Raw genomic sequence first — 6,000 nt, forward strand, 5'->3', positions numbered from 1 at the left:
CCTTTGCCATGTCCCAGATGTTATGACTTAGTTTCCCTTACTTCCATTCTGCCGTGCCCTCTAGCTACATATCTGATAGGTTATATTCAGCCTCCTCCTTGGCCAGACAGCAGTACGGGCCCAGACATGCAGCCTTGCTATTTGCTTCTAAAAAGTTGCTATGGAATGGGTGCACCTAGCAAATGTAAGCCATGTATTATCATCAAACAGATCTGCTCCTCAGGTGTGTGAGAGAAGGGCACCTCGGTCCTTGCAGGCATGAATGGCTTACTGACTTCACTGGCCTGGTTTGTCTGCGCAAAGTCAGTCAGCTGCAGCAGTTTGATCAACACCACCTTTAATACAACACTTCAGCTTAGGCATCATTGCTTATATAGTGCTACTTCAGAAATTCTTTCATTTGGGCCTTTTTATAATACACAGAAGAGTGGTACAAACAATTTCCAAAACATTTGACCTGATTTTCAGCCTGTCAAGTGGGAGAGAGGCCATGAAGCATAAGGAGAGTGGTTGGGACCAGGCAGGGAGTATGCAGCAATGGCAGCATTTGTGATATATGTTGTCCTAACAACAGCAGCTTTCTCTAAACCAAGATTTCCTGTGCTAACATCTTGAGGAATCTTTGGGTATGGCCTGTTACCTGAAAGGCACTTCATACTCTTGTGGAGAGGGAGGAGGTGAGAAAAAAAAAAATTATGTTGCTGCTTTTAAACTGAATTTATCATTGAGGAGAGTAACTTGTTCTGCAGCCTGGAGCCTGAAGCTCTGTCTTATCCGTGGGGCATGGAAAAGAGGCAGGGCTGCAGTAAATGTCCCTGTCCCTGAGTTTTCTGGGTGACCTGGGACCTTGCATCCATGCACATCCAAGTGCTGAAGGAAAAGGGGCAAGTGTTGGTGATTTCTTGTGGACTTTGCTGAGCCTATATAGTGGCCAAACTTCTTACAGACCTCAGAGTACCAGCCCCCAGTAGTCTGCTAACTGTGCTTACACTGCTTTCAGGAAAGCAAGGTAAGGGGCCTAAAACCAGGTGATGTGGGCATGGTTACATGACAGGTTTGTTGCAAGACAAGCAGTTATACCAGAGCCTCACAAATCCTTGTCCTTTCTCTTGGGTTAGAGCAGCTTCAGTTGCCCATTCATATCTCAGCCCCACAACCAAACAGCTAATTTGAGCCTGTTGCAAGAGAGATATGAACCACCGAGGATTAAAAGTCACTTTTCTCATCCTGTCAACAGGAGTTGTTACCAGCTGGAATTTGACAGCTAAGCACTGGTAGTCTGTGCTTCATCTAAGCTGGCAGCCTTCTTTCTGAAGTCAAGGTCACCAGGAGTAGCACAGTACGGTGAAGAGCCAATTAAAGCACACACGAGCCACCCAGGCAGTCACAGCAGGTTTGATTTCTCACCCCTTCTACTGCCCAGTTTTCACAATGAACATCTACAGATTCAGGTTATAACCCCAGAAGTGTTGCAACAAGTTTGGGCTTGGAGCACATTTTGTCTGCAATGTTTGCACCGTCTGTCTCACGAGCAGCCAGGGCTGTCCCAGGCATGTCAGCAATGCAGGTGGGAATGGCTGGATGAAACTTCCAGGTAGTGAGCAGGGCTTTAGCTCCCATCCCATTGTAACCCAAGTGGTGTCAAGCATAAGTGGCCTGAAACTGAAACCTTCCTACGTACTCCTTGCCTGCAGCCTTTACCCAGAGAGCTTTTGGAGCTGCAACAGTACAGATCAGTGGTGTGTGGGAACGAAAGGGCGAGCACTGGAGTGGTGCTGGCTCAGACAGCTGCTCACACCCTGCCCACCAAAGCAGTGATCTGCATTCAGAAACTGACCCAGTTCCAGCCCCTGCTGCCTTCACAGGGCAAACACCATGGGGCTCTCAGGAAGCACTTGCACAACAGCTGATACCAGGTGAGCTGCAGGCTGAGACAGATGTGTCATCAAAGCAGTGTTGCCACGTGTGTTGCAAGGATGACTGACGGACATTGGCATTTCGTGTCATTCATACCTAGAGGACCATTTTCTCTTTTCAAATGCAATCAAAATGGAGGGGAGAAGGGGATAACCATGGTTGTGACTTTAAGACACCAGTTATGAGTGTGAATGCGTACCTGGCATAAAGTCAGTTCTTTCAGTAATGCTTATGTTGCTTTTATGCTTTTGTAAAAAACTCATCAGTAGATTAAGACCAAGAAAAGGGTAGGGGCCTTTGCTTCTAGAGAAGGGCTATGACCTGGTGGTGTGAAATTACTGTTTTGGAAATTTTCCCTTCATATTTGACATTTGCTCTACATCTGCCCAGGAGCTCTGACCCATCTGTCATGAACAACCTCTAAGCACAAGTGAGCACAAGTGAAGGATAATATATTTTCTTTCACCAGAATGAAGAGGGAAAGCAGCAACTGATGGGGAAAGTCCTCTCTTTAGTATGAACCAGATGTCTTCCAGCCTAAGGAGCTGGTCTATGGCTTACAGTGGAATGGGAGTGCTGGGGTGGATGAGACGGCTTGGAGTGATGCACCTGCCCTGACCTGGTCATACATACTCTTTGTGACCTTTGATGAAACACTGGTTGTTTCTCTCTGAAAACCATTTGCTTTCTACCTACCTATTCTGTCAGTCCTCAGAAAAGCTTGTCTTGGAAAAAAAAAGGCCTGGTCATCAGCCTGGTAAGTCAGGTTTCTTGTCTCTCTCTCTACCTCTTTTCTCAGTGAGAAGTGCATTTGCCCCAGACCCACAGAGTCCGCATCAAAAATCTCTGCTTTAGCTTCCCTGAATCTGGGAATATTTAGGGAACTAGAAGGGGGAAATGAGAGCAGAAGATGATGCAATGAGGTATCAAAAGAAAGAGACAGAAAAAATGAGATCAATGTGTGATCCCAGGCTACTGGATGAGTATGTGAAGGAAAGGAAGGAGCAGGAATTTTAGAAAAGAGTTCTGACCCTAAGGGAACTAGGTGACAGACATGGCGAATTTTACTAGAAAGGTCTCCAAGGCTGAAAGACGTCAAAAGGCTGCTAAGAGCAGGGAAACAAAACAGTATTCTTCTTGGAAAATGTGAGGCATAAGGATCACCACAGCCCTGTGGAGAGGTTCACATTTTTCCTTAGATGCCCTTGTTTAGTTATGCTCTGTACCATACTTACAGCACAGCCCGGCTGATGCCACAACTCAACCCTGCAATACTAGCAAGTGTCTGCAATGGCTGGTCCCAAACCGCGTGGGTTTAAGGTGCCCCATGGCTTTCCTTCTTGGCCAGCACCCAAGAAGGAGCTGTAGCAGCTCCACAGGTCCCATCCCCGCCCCTGTCTGCCTGGAGGCCTTGCAGTGTTCTGGCCAGCTCGGTGTGGGGGCTGGGAGGACAGCGGTGCCGGTGTAACTGGCTTGGGCAGCATACCAGACCAGAAGCCGCTGCCAGACAGCGCTGCCCCGGTCGAAGGGCTGCTCCGCTCCTCGGCACCTCCGCGGGGCACGGCGGCAGGAGGGACCGGCAGCCCGGTTCCTCGGCACCTCCGCGGCCTGGGCCGGGCCGTGTGGGCGAGGGAGCAGCTTCCACTGAGGAAAGGCCCCAGTGCGGCGTCGGAGCGAGCAGGAGGGAGCGCGCAGCGGTACCAGGCCCAGCTGCGTATCAGGCCGGGGGAGCGAGGAGCACGGCGGAGCCTCAGGTGGCTCCGCCAGGCCGAGCAAAGGCCGGAGGTGCCTCACATCAGCTCCAGCGTGCACAGGATCAGGGCACGGCACCGCCCGGGGCACCGGCAGTGCCACGGGCTGGTCTGCAGGGAAACGGTGTTCTTGCAGAAAAATGACTCTCTTCGGCTGTCCCAAGTTGCCTTTGATGGTAGTGGAAAAAGCCAAGGTGGGAGTCCTGTTCTGCAGTGTTTTCTCCTTGAACTCCAGAAGGCAAATTGATGTTGCTGTAAATGCAGCAACACACTTCGCCACTGAGGCATTCCTGTGTGGCTGACAGGGATTTTGCCTAAATGTCATGCAGGAGGTCAGAAATGTGTCATCCTAGCCTCAACAGCTCTTTCTGCTCCTTCTGCTCTAAGGACTGGAATGAAATGATGGAAAGGGCATCAGGCAAGGACGGCTAGCCCCTATCTTCTACCAGTCAAAGTCTTAGCTGGAGATTCCTGCTCTGGAGGTCATTAAGCCAAGGAAGCCTCCTTGGAACAAGCGAAATATCAAATCCTAGACCTTGAGCTAAGACTCAGTCCTCACTGTTATCAGTCTAGAAAGGATAAAACCAGGCAGGATTATTTCCTTATTTTTTTGAATTTCTTTTGTCTTGAGGCCCTGATGGTGTGGTCAGAATTAAGAAACTTCCCAATTCTTTGGGAATTTTTGCATGCTTCTTGTATCCTGGGAGCATGCAAACTTCCCATCCTCTTACTACAGACTGTATGGTTTTTTAACCCCTGTTGTCCACAATGCATTCCAGTGAGAAATGTGTCCTGTAAGTGTTTTGTCTCAGATTATCCTCTCCTCCACAAGCCAGGACTTGTGGGAAGGAAATCTATTCAGGCTAGGAATGTGTTAACTATTCATTGCTGACTCTCCCATCAGGGGCTGTGAGTTGTTCTGGGGATTTTGTGCCGGGGATTTTCCACCAGCTCTGCCTATTCCAGCTTTTCAGCTGGGTGCATTTTCCCACAAAGATACAGTCTCAGAAGTGCCATCTTCACTGCTTAATCACTCAGGTAAAGAAAATAGTTTGAGCATGGTTCTCATGCTGCCTCCTTCCTACCAGGCACTTGCCTTCATCTTGCATTATAAGTGAGACTAAATCTTTCTGAAAATCTGTGTGTCAGCACTGAATTATTTATAGTCATGTCAAACATTCCTGAGTATATGGATAAAACCCGGGATAAAGTATCCTGGTGTGCCACTGATGACAAAAAAGTGTTGTGCCAGTCAGAGAGCCAGCCTTGATTTGATGCAGACAAAGATGATTTTTGCAGGCTGGGAGGCAGGTGTGTGTGTGAGGGGGTGCTTGTTGTAGCAGAGTCAGTATGTTGTATTTTAGGATTACCTTAATAATCACATCTATAATAATGTAATTTTCCCAGCAGCTGACTGCAGCAGCAGACAAAAACCTAGAATTATGTTTGTGAATTTGATAGAGGAGATTGCAGACTGTTCCCAGGCCATGTTTGCTCTCTTTGCCAAAGCCAAGTATTACTTAAATAGAAAGCTAGAGACACTATGCTGCCGCTGAAATATGACCCATTGTACATGCCTGAGAAGCCACAATTAAAAACTCAAGAAATTCTAAATAATTTCCCCAAATAAAACTATGGGAGGGGAGGTAATTTTATTGCTGCATAAGTTATAAATCCAGATCTTACTTTGTAGATGCTTATTTGACCTTATTTAAAGAATAACACAGGCCTTATACATCTGCATATAAACTATGCAATGATACCTCATTATCCTGCTTGTTATTTACTAAGTTTCTATTTAAAAACTTTCCAGCAATTGGAGCACTCATCCTTATATTCAAAAACTGCTCGACATTAGTAACTACCCTCTCCTGTTTCCAAAATAATTAAGATCTCCACATCTTTACATTTTTAATTTAATTTCTATCTGTGTTCTGACATACAATTGACCAGCTCACTCCCACTGCCCTCCTCTAAAGGAAACTGTGATTGACAGATCCTGCCTTCAGTTAGAGAAGGTCTCTCAATCCAGGCTTTTAGGAATTGTCTCTGGCTGCTTTGGTGCTTGCTGCATTGTTCACACCCATGGGCTGGAGCATTGTCAAATGAGTGGTTAAATCTCAGCCAGACCTGAGAGGGTTCAAATGGGCAAGGAATTACAGCCTTTCACCTGTTTTGGTCTCCTCAGTCTTATCATAGCAATATATGCTTGCTTGGTCACTCCCTTTCGAAAAACAGTCGGTCTGCTGAAAAAATAGATCCTTTGGTTTGCTCTGTATTTAGGCAAAACCAATCTTGATTCCAGGACTATAGAAATGTATGCTTTTCTTTC

Source organism: Vidua chalybeata, chromosome 2, assembly GCF_026979565.1.
Source record: "Vidua chalybeata isolate OUT-0048 chromosome 2, bVidCha1 merged haplotype, whole genome shotgun sequence".
Taxonomy (NCBI): Eukaryota; Metazoa; Chordata; class Aves; order Passeriformes; family Viduidae; genus Vidua; species Vidua chalybeata.